Here is a 16,553-nt window from a genome sequence, read left to right as displayed (position 1 = left end):
ATTTCTCCCTTTTTTATGTCATCTTTGATTTCTTTCATCAGTGTTTTATAGTTTTCTGAGTACAAGCCTTTTGCCTCCTTTGGTAGGTTTATTCCTAGGTATTTTATTCTTTTTGTTGCAATGGTAAGTGGGATTATTTCTTTAATTCCTCATTCTAATTTTTCATTATTAGTGTATAGGAATGCAAGAGATTTCTGTGCATTAATTTTGTATCCTGCAACCTTACCAATTCATTGATTAGTTCTAGTAGTTTTCTGTGGCATCTTTAGGATTTTCTATGTATAGTATCACGTCACCTGCTAACAGTGACAGTTTTACTTCTTCTTTTCCAATTTGTATTCCTTTTATTTCTTTTTCTTCTCTGATTGCCATGGCTAGGACTTCCAAAATTATGTTGAATAGAGTGGCGAGAGTGGGCATCCTTGTCTTGTTCCTGGTCTTAGAGGAAATGCTTTCAGCTTTTCACTGTTGAATATTATGTTAGTTGTAGGTTTGTCTTATATGGGCTTTATTATGTTGAGGTATGTTCCATCTCTGCCCACTTTCTGGAAGCCCTCTGCACCTCCCCTGATCCTCTGATCCCAGAGAGCCCCTCCCTGTCCGCCCTTCCTCTTCTCCCCCCACCTCCCTCCTGCACCCGTAGGATCCATGTGGCCTGGTGGGGGCCCCCAGAGAACAGAGAGCTAGGCCCGGACTATGACATCTTTATATAAGTGAATATAGATTGAAGAAGTAGCTATAAAACCTGAAATTTCCATGTTTCAATTCTTTTTTACCATGGCTGTTAATATGATATAGCTAGGTATTGTGCACACTTCATTGTTTACTCTGCAATAAATTACTTCCCTCCTGACCAATAGACAACCATCACCATGAGTTAGAAATGTTAGGCATTTGGCTATACCCTAGAATACAGTTCATGGCTTTTAAATATTGTGTGGGTGTGAAAGATTTTGAGTGACCATTGGATAAGCTACAACATTCTACTTCCTTAAGCCATATTTGGGGATGTTTACTTATAATTATAGTCTTGCTCTAGGGCTTGCTATTTGGTGGACAAGATATTTTTCTGCTCATTCCTCAAGGATTCTTTCTGAATGCCATTTAAGAGCATGAACTTTGGATCCAGAATGCTTGGGTTTCTATATATTAAACTCTACCACCTTTGCAAGTTACTTAACATCAGTAAGCCTCAATTCCCTCATCTGCAAGATGGGGAAAATGTAATGAGTATAGCTCATAGATTATCTTTCTATGAATGCAAGTAGAACTGTACCTTGCATGCAGTAAGTAATATATAACAGTTAGCTTCCCAGTTGTTATCATCGTTTATTGTTATAATTGACTTTATTGTGATTGTGGAGTAGGTTCTGGTAGAAACCAAAATTATCATTTGTTTGGGAATGGCTTTATGTTTAGTTATTCATCTTTTGTACTTATGACATTCAGTCAGAATTATTATGTCAATTTAGGGATTATCACACCTGGTTTTCATTTCTGTTGGTCCTGAGGTACTGTATTCATCAGAATTGAGCACTTTGAGAATAAAATTGAGATTGATGAATAAAGGGGTTTTTAAAAATCTTCTAGGAATAAAAGTTTTGTAACCACCAGTATTCATTTGGTTTAAAGCACAAGGAAAAATTGTGCTTTATAAAATCGATTACTATGTTCAACTGTTATTTGAGTTCCTCAGAATTACTGCCTAAACTTAGATCTGTGGTCCATCTAGACTAGCATTTGCTCTTGGATAGGTTCTCAAGGAGAGAATATGGGTAAATCTAAAAGAACTAACAAGCCCCACCCCAAATTTTTTTAAATTTTTTTGTGCTTTTCTTTTCATTCCAGCATGGCCCTTTGGTTTCTTTAAATCATTTAGGAGAGAGGTTCTGTCCCCAGAACTCCAGAAATAGCTGGGGAGATTAGAATTTAGTCATTGTGAACATGAGCCAGGAAAAACAGAAAATGTTTAAAGATAGTTTATTATTAGTATATTACTTTTTAAGGTTGTTTATTTGTTATTGTTAAGCTAATATATTCTGTCCTTAGAATATTCAAGCAATTCAAAAATGTACGGTGTATTAATTCCAAGTCCTCTGTATTCTCCTTCCTTAGCAATAACTAGTTAACTTTGTATATTACTCCAGTTTCTTTTCTATGCAGATCTAATACTTTAATTTTTAGGGAAGTAGGTTAATACTATACATAATTTTTACAACTTTATTTTCTTACTTAATAATATGTATCCTGTACTTTCCAAGGGATTACATGTGTGTATTAACAGCATCCTTTTTAATGCTCATTCAGCATTTTAGTGTGTGGATATATCAATTTATTTATTCAATCCCTTATTGATACATGTTTGGGTTATTTGTAATTTTCTATTACAAAGTATACAGCAGTGAATATCCTTGTACACATAATTTTGAATGTGTTTGCAAGTTCTATTCCCTAAAGTGGAAATGTGTGCTCAAAGAATTTAAAAAATTTTTAATGGTAGATACTGACAAATTAGAGGTGCTTGTTGAGAGAAAAAAGTAACTCATAACATTAATAGTAGATACTGACAGTGGGAATGGCAGGCTTTGCTTCGCCCTCACTTGAAGTAGCTCCTTGTGTAAACAGTTAATAGTGATATCTAGAACTTAAAAGAATTAACAGTTTCCCTGACTCCTCAGTCATATTTGTTCTTTCCATTTATTCATTGGTCCTTAGAATTAGATAGGGAAGGGGATGCATGGAGGTGGAAGGAAGTATGGATACTGACTTTCTCATTTTACAGAGATACAATCTAAAGTAATGGATCAAGTAGAGATTATAATTATTATTCAACGTTAGAAAGGTAATGTACAGAAGAACTGAAGATAAAAACACAGCTAAGAAAAACTTTAAAGGATGTAGTGTAAATGAGCTAAATAGTATATCTTTCATAGGGAGGAAAATACTGGATTTTCCTTAACAAATCTGTAACTGTAATTACAGAAGAAATAGAGGTCTAAACATATAATTTAAAGTTTTGGAGGTTACACTGAATAACTAAAGTCAGAAATAGAGAAGAAAGTTTACCTCTGAGGAGTGAGATTGGTAGTAGGGAACGGAGATGTTTTTATTTTTCATTTTATTTCCTCCTTTAACTGTCAGTATTTCTAGTTCTGTGTTTATTGATTACTTTCCAAATAATATAGAAAATAGATTTAAAAAGGAAAGCTGAAGCTATAACTCCATGATGGGATAATTAAGACAATTGTGGGAAACAGCAATATCAACGTCAAATCAGTTAGTGGGACAAAAATAGACTAAGGGGTGTTAGTTATATAGTTTATGAGTCCATTTATAAACTTTCCATATCAAGAAGGTTTATACCATATAGTAGTTTATAAGAAATAAACCTACTTAATTTGAGTTATAGAATTCAACTCATGACAATACATGGATACATTCATTCATTTGACAGACATTCATGAGTGGAGTAAATTCATACTGTTATTTTTCTATGCCTGTCCCTGATGTGCTTTAAGATGTATAGGAAAGTTCACAGTGGGTTTCTGTTGAGTGAACTCTAAAAAACTCCTCTCCTCCTAAAACTTAATGTCTCCTTAAAGAGATTTTCAACCAGTCCTTCTCTTTTCAGCCTCACTTCTACTCTCATTTTTGATAATACCCAGTGTTTCCCATTCCTGAGCTACTAACAGTTAGCCTGCTTCTGAGTGAGGTTTCTGCTTTGTTCATGCTAAATCAGTTACTGATTCATCCACCTGCTTTCTAGCAACCAAAGTTTTGTTGGTATCTTTTCCAATTTTTTTCTCAGTATGTCTATACCTTTTTGTATTCCTTTCCTACCATTCCTCTACTATTTAATTCACCAACTTTAATCTAAGGTCTAGTTTTATTTTTACAAGTGTCAAATAAAAAACCATTCCAGTACAGAAGAATCACTGATACATTAGTAAAGCAACAACATGAAGTGACTGCTCTTAAAATGAAAAGTGCATAATGATGAAACTGTTTTGTTGATATGTTCTGACCTAGACCTCTAACAAGAGAATCATTCTTTTGTCAGAGGATTGGATTTGGCAAAAACTTTAGTTAAATACACGTTTCTCCTACTTCTCCTGTTTTGGAATGAAGGAAAGTTCTCCCTTGTCTAGTGGTTTTCAATGCAAGAAAAGTTGCATCTTTCTGGTTTCTCTTGAAGAACTCAAAGTAAAATGTGTGATTTCTACAGAGGGCAGAACAATTCCTTATTGTTTGGGGAGAAGCTGGGTGATTGTGATAATAATAATTACTATTATTTATCGATTGCTTCTGTGTGCAATTTGTTTTACAAAGTGTCTTTTATTAATCCTCAAACTGCCATAAGTAGTTATTTACTCCTTTTCACAAAGGATGAAATAACTTTTCTAAGGCTAAGTAACTGGCCCAAGGTTACACAGTGAGTGTTGGGCACATTATCAAATGACTCTAAAATCCATTCTTTTCCCATTTTTCCACCTTGTTAGACTCATACTATTTTAATAACAGCAACAATGATAGCCAATAGTTATATAGCACATACTGTCTACTAGATACTATTTTATACTCTTTATATATATTGACATATTTAATTCTCATCCCTTAACCTTATGAGGTAAGCACCATCATTATCCTCTTCTATGGAGGTCAGGGAGAGTAAGTAACTTGCTGAAGGTCAATTAGTTATGGCTATAGTGATGTGGAACAGGATTCTAAGACAGTTGTTTGGTTGTTATTGGGGTAGATGAGAATGTTTATATTTGTTCTCATTGATTGCTGAGTCTGTTAAAAGGGCTCTAAACTTTAAAAACAGAAAGAAAATACATATTTGGGTTATTTTTTCTTTAAAGCTATGAGAAGGTAACATGAAACAATAAACATCTTGCCACAGCTTAAGGTTTCTAGTTAGTATACCAACCCTTACCAAGAAAAAGTAATTAAATAGTGGGGAGCAGGAGAAAGGGGAGGTGTTTTTGTTTTAGAGTTCTGGCATTAACATTGCAGATTGAGAAAAGCTCAAGAATTTTCTCTGAAGTACCCTCTTTAATTTGCTGTACTCTTTAATGTTGTTTCTAATTCCAAGAGAGACTATAATATGTATTTCATCCATCCTTAACTATACCAAGAGGCTGAAGATAGCATGCATTATCTTGGCAAGGTTTTAGGAGAAAACTCCTATGTCTAGAGTTAGACATTTCTATCTGTTCGAGCACTGCCTGTGTCTAACCTGGGCATACACACTGGCTTTGCTTTCCTGTTATGTCTGTGACGCTGTAAGACATTCATAAAGGAGGAAGCCACTCTAGGGTTCCTGGATGATGCTTTGACTTTGCAGTATTAAGTGCCTTGCTTCTTATTAGGCTTGTCCCCTTCTCCCCTCACTCCCTCTCCCAAAAAGTTGCCTTAAAAGGAAGAATAATAGAAGTATTTTGGTCTCTTTCTCCATAACCAGATTGACCCATTGACAGTCGGACTTTATTAGTTCAGACTCTTGGCTATGAAAAATTCCTTTTTCATCCTGATTATTGTTTTATTTTAACACTTGATTTAAGAATGAATGTATTTAATTTCTCTTTATTTTTTGTTATTTACTTATTAAGGTTTTGTGATTTGTGCAGCTAGTTCCTATGACTTTCATAGAAGCTTATACTTCTGTGACTCATAAAAGACATTTTAGAAAGTTTATACTCCTGCCTCGTTGAGGTAAGCCCCCTATAGCCTACCTTTCCTGCTGATTAGAACTAAAAACTCTGGACAAAATACAAAAGCAACTACATAAATAATCAAAAGCAGACAGTTGGTGCTGGGAAATTAAAACCTGGAGGGGCAACTAGTTTGGGGTGAGTTTCCTAGTGTTTTATTTTGTTTTGTTTCTTTTTTCCCATGGCTTTGCCCCCAGTTATGGAGCTGGGCAACAGTGGCTCTGGCAGTTAAAACTCTGATAGAAACCTCATTTTTCTATCCAGAGAAATCAAGAAAATGGGTCCTGCATTTAATAGTATGGGCGGGAGGATCTTTATGTTTTTTCTACCTTTCCCAGCTTTGCTCCGAAGACAGACCCAGTTGCAAGGCTGCAGCTATAGTAGAAGTGCTACAAGAGAAACCCTGTCTTTCCTGCCAGATAACCCAAAAAGGGGTGTCTGTGGTGAAGACTAAGGAGGACATCTTAGAAAAAAAGAGAGCTGGGGAGGGTGTCCCCTCATTTTGTGTATAACCAGCACAAGTACTAGTTTGTGCATGTGTCAGACAAACCCACAGCAGCATACCGCAGTCTTTGAGAACTGGCCTTCAGTTAGAACCACTTCTCAGAGGAGGTGAGGAAGAACTTGTGGTCTGAACCTAACTGACCTGATTGCCTGCTAAAACAGACAAACAAATTCTCTAGCAGATTATAAAAGATCAAAGGACTGACAGTTAATACTGCATAACATTAAAATGTCCTGGGTATGATTCAAAATTATGCTACCTACAAAAAAAAAGAAAAAGGAAATTATAAACAATTCTCAAAGGAAAAGACAGATGCCAACCCCAGGGTCACCCAGATTTTGAAATTATCAGGGAAAGACTTTGAAGAAGCTTTTATAGCAATTCTCTGTGGCATAAGTGTAAACACTTTAAATTAATTTCTCAGTAGAGAAATAGAAACTATTAAAAACAACCAAATGGAAATTTTGGAACCAAAAAAATACAGTATCTGAAATAAAAAATTCACAGGGTGGGCTCATCAGCATAGTGGAGTGACAGAAAAAAAAAAAAGTCAGTAGACTTAAAGATAGATCAATAGATATTTTTCAACTTTTAAAACAGAAAGAAAAAAGAAAGATTGGGGGAAAAAATGAACAGAGCCTTAAAACCTAACTTATGTCGAGAAAGAAGAAAACGATTTCGTACAAAAAGCCAGAAAGAATAACCAATTCTTTTTTTTTTTTTTTTTTTTTAGAATAACCAATTCTTTAGGGAAAAGGCAGCCTCTGCCAAAAAAGAGTAAGTCTTTTATATAAGACACAAATCAAGGTAAACTTTCTTTTTAAAATCTTGGGAGCCTTTACAAGGATATGCTCAAGAATGTCAGTTTGCACAAAATTGTCTTGCAAATAAAGTACTGAAACATTTTCTGTCACAGAGAATGCTAGTTGCCTACCTATTATCTATTCTTCCCCTATTCCTTCTTAACTGAATGCCAGTCTTATTGAGAGTAACAGTGTCACAGGATAAAACCCGCATTACCCAGCCTCTTTTGCAGATGGGGTGGCACTGGGATCCAGTTCTGGCCAGTGAGATGTAAGTAGAATTTGTGCCATGGGGTTTCTAAGAAACTCCCTTAAGAGAGCCCGGGGGTAAGGGTGGGGTGGGAGTGTAGCAGGCTCCACTGTTTGCTACACTCAATTTTATGCCTCTTTTCATCCTTTGTCCAGTCTCTTTTTCCCCTATGGCGGCGGTTCTCAACCAGGGATGATTTTGACCCCCAAGGGAAATTTGGCAATGTCTGGAGACATCTTTGGTTTTTACAACTGACAGTTGCTAGCAGCATCTAGCAGGTGGAGGCCGTGGGTATTGCTAAACATCCTACAGGGTACAGGACAGTCTCCCACAACAAAGCATCTTGTCCAAATGTCAAGAAGCCAGATTGAGAAGCTTTGCTCTATGGAATGCTGACCTGATGTTGGAGACTGAATAGCCATTTTGTGAGCAGAAGGTGGCAAGTCCATGTCTGAACAAAAATATAGAAGGAACTGAAGTCCTGATGACATTTTGACACTGCTGTAACAGCTGCAGACTGTGTTCTTCCAGAGGCTTCATTACAAGAAAAAGAAAACACCTAATTTATTTAAGCTAATGGATTTCTCTTTCCTTACTCATTTACTAACTGATAGAGTATTTATTTAGAAGTTGTTAGTCATAAAGATTAGGGCAGCTAAAATATAAATAGTAATGAAGAGGTCTTAGGTATTGAAAAGAATAAAGAAAAGCTTATCATGTTTATCTGGGCAAAGAGGCATTTGAAGAAAGTACACTTGGTGAATAGAGTACAGAATCTTGGAAAACATCAGAAATACTGGGCTACTGTCATAATTTTGCCTATTGTTGAAAGACTAAAGATATCTTGAAAGGAGTTGTACCATTTTGTGGGTTTTTTAATGAGGAATTTTTCTGTTGTTACTATAACATATTTCATTCTAGTGCCAGAATTTGGTCCCCTCAACTTCCACTAGATCTGTAGTTAGCTTGGATCACATGGGGACTTAACTGCTTGAGTCTCCATTGCCTGGGGTTGCAGATCCACTAAAGGGAAAGTGATGGAGGTTAAGCATTGTATATACTATGGAAGGATAAGAAGTAATGTTGGTTGAGCTTTTGGGGATCCCTTTCTGATTATGGGGGCAACATCAAAGCTAAAACACCATGTTAGCCTTGGAACTCAGTTAAAATGATGCTGTCATTTGAAATCATGCCACACTAAGATCTAAGGAACTAAAGCTGTTTGTTCTGACCAAAAAGAGGATAGAGGTATAGCAATAAATGATGGAAACAAAAAATGGAAAATTCAACATAAAAAATTCCCTAACCATGAAATTGCTTCATGTTCTCCAGAAAATGGTATTTCTTTGCTTTAAAAATTCTGGTTTGAAGCTGTTGCAGAGTGATGCCATATTTACCTAAATTATAGGGACTGTTTAAGTAGACATTTGTGGAATACAAGAAACTTAGTGCACTTGTAAATTTATACCTGTGACAGCCTGATTCTCACTGCAGAATTCTAGGGGTGAAAAACACCCGCAAACCTTCTAATCCATTCCCTTACTATTGTGGAAAATTGTATATCAGTAAAAGATACAGATTTTACCCTAAAGCGTTTCAATCTAATGAAGCGAACAGTAAACATATACTGGGTCTGTCCACTAACATCTCAAAATTAGTGTGACTAAAATTGAACTCTTGATTTCCCTTCCAAACCTGTAACTCTCTCATCTGCCTAGCTCAGTAAATGGCATTCCTATTCTTTCTGTTTCTCAGGAAAAATCTTTGAAGTCATAACTGACACTTTTCTTTCTCTCTCACCCCCAGAGCCAATCCATCACCAAATCCAGCCCATTCTAAACATATCCCAACTAATACCATTGCTTACCACCTTCACTGCTTCCACCCTAGTTCAGATCCACTTTTTACCAGGATTACCTCCTAGATTTTTAGCCAAGTGAAATGAAGACCTATATTCACATGAAAATCTATATGTATTTACAGTGGCTTTATTCATATTCCTTAAAAACTGGAAACAATCCACATGGCCCTACTCAGCAAAAAAAAAGGAACGGAATGTTAACATACACACTACATACCTGAATCTCCAACGCATTATGCCAAGTGAAAGAAGCGAGACTCAAAGTGTGAGTCCATTTATATGACATTCCTGAAGAGGAAAACTACAGAGACAGAAGCAAATCAAGAATTTTTAGGGCTGATTACAAAGCATGAGTTTTTTTTTGGTATGATGGAACTTTCTTCATTATTATGGTGCTTACCCGACTGTACTCATTTCTTAAAACTTGAAAAACCATAGACTTAAGGATGAATCATATTGTACATAAATTGTATCTTAATTCAGAAAGAAAAAAGAATTCATTGTTAGTAATAGCAAAAGAATTGTCAGTCAGAGTTCAGTGTGGGAAACAGAAACCATTCAAGGTATTTTAAAGAAGAAGGAATTTTATACTAGGAGTAAAAGCTTTGGAAGGGCCTAAGAAGTGATTTTATGTTGGACTTTGGTTGGTGACTTCAGAACAATATAGAACTAATATACTCAGGGCATAATGCTCTGAGACCATCACTGGAGCTATGCTGGAATCCGGAACAAAGCATCTACTGCTGCTGCACTGGTCTCTGGACATCCAGGAAACCACAGAATAGATTCCCACCAGTGAGACCAAAGGGTTAGGAAACCAGGTCAACAAACCATTGGTGCTTCCACTGCTGCCACACTGCTGCTTCTTACCCAAAAAACTGAAAAATGTTCCCTATTTTGTTAATGCTGGAGAGAATTCTCATGTTTTCACCATTGTCCTTGCCAGCAGAGACAAAGAAGACCCCCCAAATTATGTGAAATAAGCAGAACCTAATTGACATCCAGAGCTCTGGCTAATAGAAGGGAGTCTGTATTCCCACATTTTATAATTAAATGGAGAGTGGAGTAAGCCATGGGTCAGTGGTCAGCACAATATCTAAGCTTCCATCAATAAGGGACTGTTTAATGAATTATGATATGTTATACAGTAGATGAAGGATTTACCCAGGTGGCGGGTATTCTGTAAGCTGGAGTATATAATTGCACTGTTGAGTCTTGGTTAATAAATTCTGGTGCTTTAAATATAGAACTCTTACATCTAACTGTACTGAAGTCAATATATTGCAGTTTCTATAATCCTACTTTTAAACTTGTGTAGCAAATATTTCTATTTCTTTAAGATAGTTAAATAACTTCTTTTTCAAAATTAATTTGAAAGATTACAGGACAAGTTAGGCTTCCTAATATCGAGAAGCGACACATAAATTTAGAAAACAATAATTTTTCAAAATGGTAAATAATATAGAAGAGATTTTTAACAACTTTCTACATGAGGCAGATCAGCTACAGATAAAGGACTAAGTTTATATAGAATATGTAGTAGAACACAGTCTCATCTCTTGGCTGTGAAATGCAAATGTTGCCTTCCAGGTGGCATGTGGATCACTGTTCTCAGAGGAATGCTCTGTTGGCATCCTCTCACATATCACCTGCGACATAGCTGTTGTACATGTACACTCCTGTGTGTACGTACACCACCAGAATGGGTCTGAGTAGACTCACTGCAAACTTAAAGCTCCAGGGAGAAGTATTTTACTCCGTGAACACAAGCCTGTTAAGTTCGGCCCTCTCTCACCCCCATAAAATAAAGTTCAAGTTAAAAAGTATCTTTAGGGCTTCCCTGGTGGCGCAGTGGTTGAGAATCCGCCTGCCGATGCAGGGGACACGGGTTCATGCCCCGGTCCGGGAAGATCCCACATGCCGCGGAGCGGCTGGGCCCGTGAGCCATGGCCGCTGAGCCTGCGCGTCCGGAGCCTGTGCTCCGCGCAACGGGAGAGGCCACAACAGTGAGAGGCCCGCGTACCAAAAAAAAAAAAAGTATCTTTAAATTAAAAATAAGCTATTTTATCTTAAAGTGTACGAGCAATGCGATTAGAGTGAATTGCCTCAGAAACTAAATGGCCAGACTTCCTCTAACAGATTTTAATTATTTTTATAGTTTTTCCCAAATGAAGGCTCACAATAGCCATTTTAAGTAAACTAGAGCAATTCTTTCATCTTTATTGCAAGCTTCAGACCCTAAACAAAGCATGAAGCTGGGCAGTGCACTGTTTAATTTTCAAATTGGATTTTTCATTATGTTTTATGATAACTTTTTATTTTTATCAAGTTGCATCTCAGCCTTCTGTTTAGACTCAAGAAGATTTATGGCAGATGAACTGGGTGTTTATTTGGACAAACATGCAATAAATCAGTCTACTGTTTCAATAAAATGTTATTAATAGAACACATTATTCTGTTCAGTATTATGTTATCTTTAAAATTAAGCAGAACATTAGTGGTAGTGAAACTAGTTTCAATCAATACATTCCTGTAATGAAACCTGTTGTATAACTTCTTTTTAAGGAGGAAAAATGTCCCTAACACAACTACCAACTACCAACTTCTGACTCTAGAGATGGCATTTTAAAGTTTCTAAAAAGTATTTGGTAGGATTTCTTTGTGTTTGTTTTGGTGTTAAGATAATTTCCTGAAAGTTACCTTGCAGCAGTTAGTGTTAGCATTTAACGTTCCTTAAATGCTTTTTTTTTTAATTGAAAAATTTAGTTGGCACTTGACCTGGCAGAGACCCACCCAGGTGTGTGCTTCAGTGAAATTGAGGTCAGAGCTACTGTTGACACTCAGGAGTATAAGAATTGCCAATTTCTCTTCTGATTGTATAGAATTTCTGGTTAAATTTATTAATGGAGTATAGATAGAGGATATAATTTTAATTTTTCAAAATTCATATAATAATGAGAATTTACTAGGAGTGAGCCCCGATTTAGATCCTCTATCACCCACTGTACTCCCTATTAAAATTTTAGGATGACGGCTTTAAAATAAAAGGTGGCTAAAGTCTCAGGGTGGTACTGCAGTCTTAAGAGAACTTCACTGCACAGGGACTGATGGGTTGTTTCTGTTGCTGTCTTCTGTTTAGATGGCAAAGTGCCTTGAGCAAAGGCTGCTATTTAATAATGCAGTGGGAAATTAAAGACCTTTGAATGTTAAATTGCATATATTTTCCAGTGGAAAATCTCTTAAAACATACTTTATGCGTTTGCTTGGTACACAGTATTGTCATCACGTGGCAGTTTAAGGAATCTGGAGACGTTGGAATTCCAAGTTTACTCCTTTACTTCTGTCATTTTATATTTTTAATCTGAATGTAAGAAATAGAGATTATCTTACTGTGGTTTTATTCTCATTAAATTATTAAGTAGTTGTTGGTTAGGGAGATGAGAGTTATGTTAAGATTATGAAAATCTAAGCCGTCATACATATTCTACTGGCTTAGGATAAAGTTGCCATAGTCCATCAGGCAAATAATTTGATCATGTTGCTGTACGACTTTAATAGTAAACAAGTGAGTTCTAATACATTCTTTGAATACCACTGCTAACATTTAAACGCAGATGGTTATCATATTTTTTCATACCAGTAGGAGACTACTTAAAATCTGCATTGGAGTGGAGCATAAGGTAGCAAGCAGTACACTTTATTCTGGTTTTTATCTTTCTTAGTTCCACCTCAGAACTTTTAAATGCTACATTTCTGAAGGAAGGTTCATTTTTGTGTTATGACTATGAACACCTGTAAACCACTGGGCTTAATTTGTTTACAGCTGACAGTGATTGTGTGTGGAGACTGTGGCAGCAGTTGGCAAGGAGCAACTGACCATTTGGTTATCTCTGCATTGTCTTATTTTTCTTGTTTTCCCCAACATTTTAACATCATCTATGTTTTGTGAGGTTATTTGTAGGTGTTTTTTTTTTCCTAGTAGTTTTATCTGGTTTGGTGTTAAGGTAATTCTGGCTTCACTAAATGAATTGGAAATTGTTTCTTCCTTTTTCTATTTTCTATCTTTGTGATATTATAATTTCTTTAATTGACATGGAGGTATTAATATGTTCTCTTTTGTCTTCAGTCAGTCTTGGTAATTTCTGTCTTTTAAGGGATTTGTACATTTCATAAGTTGTCATAAAAGTAGCATGAAGTTGTTCATAATATTCCTTTTTCAACTTGATAATGTCTGTGGTATTGCATCTGTGTGCCCCTTTTTCATTTTTTATTTTGATGATTTGTATCTTTTTTTCCTTGATCAATCTTATTGATTTTTTAACAAAACAGCTTTTATTAGATTTTCTCTATTGTTTGTTTTCTGTATCATTTATTTCTGGCCTTATGTTAATTTTTCCTTCTATTTATTTGTTTTAATTTGCATTTCTTTTTCTAACTTCCAAGATTGACATTTAGATCATTGGTTTTGGACTTTATTCTTTTCATTTAAAGTTACAAATTTACACTTTAAACATTTAAAGTTATAAACATTTAATGTTATAAATCTCCCTCTGAGAACTCCTTTACCTGCATCCCACACTTTCTTATGTTGTGCTTTTTTTTTTTTTTTTTAAATATTTTCTAATTCCCTTTGTGGTTTCCTCTTTGAACAGTTTATAATCATTTATAAATTTTTCTTAACTTCAAATTTTTGCAGATTTCTCAGATAGCTTTCTGACATTTATTTCTAATTTAATTCCTCTGTGTCAGAAAATGGAGTCTCCACAATTTCAATATGTTGAAATTATTGAGACTTGTTTTATATCCTGTGATACAACCTATCTTGCTGAATATTTCATCCACATGTAAAACTAACCTAATCTATAATTACTGGATGGAGTAGTCAATATATAGCAATAGGGTCAATGTTTTTATAGTATTTGTTCAGGTCTTCTATATACTTACTGATTTGGGGTCTGTTTTTTCTGTCATTAACTGAGAGCCTTGAAAGCTCCAAATATGATTATGGATTTATTTTTCTTTTTATTTCTATCTTTCCTTCACATATTTTGAATTTCAGTTATCAGATGCCTTTGCATTTAGGATTGTAATGTCTTCTTGGTGCATTAAGTTCTTTCATTTTGTAACATGCTTCTTTATCCCTGATAATATTACTTGTTCTGAAATACCTTGTATGATATTAATATAGCCACTCCAGCTTTCTTATAATTAGAATTTGTAGAGTATATTCTTTTCCACCCTTCTAGTTTTCCCTATCTTTGTCTTTATAATTAAAGTAGTGTTCTCATAGTTGGGTTTGGCATGTAGTTGGATTTGGTTTATAATCCTGTCTGACATCCCTGGCTTTTTATTGAAGTGTTAATATCTTTTACACTTGATTAATTATCCAATATGGTTGGGTTTAAATCTACCATCTTGTAATTTATTTTCTATTTTTCACCAATTTTTCAGTTTTTCTTTAGTTTTTCCTGCCTTTTTTAAAATTAATTTTTATTGGAGTATAGTTGCTTTATAATGTTGTATTAGTTTCTTCTGTACACCAAAGTGAATCAGCTGTATATATACATATGTCCCCCCTTCTTTCCCGTTTAGGTCACCACAGAGCACTGAGTAGAGTTCCCTGTGCTATACAGTAGGTTCTCATTAGTTATCTATTTCATACATAGCAATGTATATATGTCAACGGTTTTAGTATTATCTCTACTTGGGGCTCATTTTTTTTGTTTGTTTTGTTTGTTTGTTTTCTTTTCTTTTTTGCCTCTTTGATCAGGTCTTTACTCAGAATTAGCTGTCCGAAATGATCTGACCTTTATGGAATGCACAAATTTAAGTTTATGCAGCAGGCTTCTTTTCTTCTGTGGTGAGTTTCTTTTCTGTGGGCTTCTTTTCAGCTGGTGATTTTTTTGGTCACTGCAGCCTTTTTCCCCACAAAAGCCTTCTTAACACCATCAGCCTTCTTTCCTTTCTTCTCTACCACAAGCTTCTTGCCTGGAACCCCTTCCTCATATGATATGGCTGCTAATGCTACTGCTGCCTTATCCATCCAGAGTTGGTGGTTCTTCTCCTAGAAAAGAATTATGTCCATCCAGTGCATGGTCTTTGCATATGGGTTTAGCTTCAGTGTGATTCTCAGGTTTTTCAGTGCATTCTTCTGGACTCACAGATAAATCTGTGTGGTGTTCTGAGGGCTCTTTGGATCTCTGGGCTTTTCAAGATTCTGCAAAGGTCTGTTTTGAGCATTTTGCACATGGGAGGGTTGTAGTTGCGCTTGAAGGAGGCAGCTTCACGCCAAATGCCATACAGATCATCTTACTTGTGGGAAGTACTTTCAGTCCAAATGCAGAAATGTCCCATGTGCTCATCAGGAGTAAGTTGCAAGATGTTCAGTTTGCTTACACTAAGCAGAGTAATTCCAGGGATGTTTCTGAAGGCCTCAGTGATACCGTTGTCCTCATTATAGATTATGCAGGGTTCCCTACCCTGGATATGACACAGTTTCTCATTTTGCCTTTGCCAGCTCTCATTTGCTGTGAGCCATAGACCTTTTTGAAATCATTCCAGGCCTTAAATTTCTTAAGAAGCAAAACAGCCTCCTTGTTCTTCTTGTAGCCTTCAGCTTTATCTTCAGCCCCCAAAGGAAGTTCAGGAACTTCCTCAATACAGTGACTTTTAGACATAACCATTGCTGATAAGGCTGAGGCATCCAGGGCAGAGCAGATGGCATGTCACTTCTATGTTGTGTTCACTCTGCAGTGCCAATGTTGCCAGGTTCTGGTTGGCACAAACATGTAGCCCCCATGATACATATTTCTAAGGGCACCCTGGCCAGAACAGTCAGTCCAACTGCTTCGAACCCTGGAAACTTGAGCCAGAGCCTAGCCAGCACCCAAAGACTCAGCACTGGTTTGATGACCTGCTAATTCTTTGACAGCATAGGGCTGTCTGCTGTGTTTGTGCAAGTTGATGTGAACAGAGTTCACAATATCTGGTTGAGCAGGAGCTTGAACACAGCAGGTAAAGTGACATTTATGCCAGATGACTCCTCCTTTTAAGAGAACACTGATATCAGTGGATGAGCACATGCCATGACAGCAAGAGGAGAAGACTACACTCCTCTCAACCTGGCGGCTCCCATGGGAAAAGCTTGGGCTCATTATCTTTGTTTTAGGTAAATTTTAAATATGAAAAAATATTGCTTATATTTCCATTTTCTAGACGTCTTTATTCGTTTGTTTCCAAATTTCCATTTAGTATTATTTTATTTATACCTGAAGATATATGGTTGTTTGTTTGTTTATGGCCCTACAGATTATCTGGTAATAAATTCTTCTATCTTTTGTTTGTGTGAAAATATCTATTTCACTTTCAATTTTAAAGGAAATTTTTATACAGTTCTGGCTTAGCAGTGTGTTTTTGTTTT

General features: G+C 36.0%; 1 protein-coding gene and 1 pseudogene across 1 annotated transcript in view; one reads left to right on the top strand and one right to left on the bottom strand.

Moving 5' to 3' along the window:
- KIAA1328 (KIAA1328 ortholog) overlaps window positions 1–16,553 on the top strand; it is a 358,322-nt gene that overhangs the window by 173,427 nt on the left and 168,342 nt on the right. The window lies entirely within an intron of this gene.
- On the bottom strand, window positions 14,966–16,256 carry LOC131742940 (large ribosomal subunit protein uL4 pseudogene; annotated as a pseudogene).

Source organism: Kogia breviceps, chromosome 15 (assembly GCF_026419965.1).
Source record: "Kogia breviceps isolate mKogBre1 chromosome 15, mKogBre1 haplotype 1, whole genome shotgun sequence".
NCBI classification, from domain to species: domain Eukaryota; kingdom Metazoa; phylum Chordata; class Mammalia; order Artiodactyla; family Physeteridae; genus Kogia; species Kogia breviceps.
The sequence above is the reverse complement of the archived record's forward strand: the minus strand, read 5'-3'. Positions and strand labels throughout refer to the sequence as shown.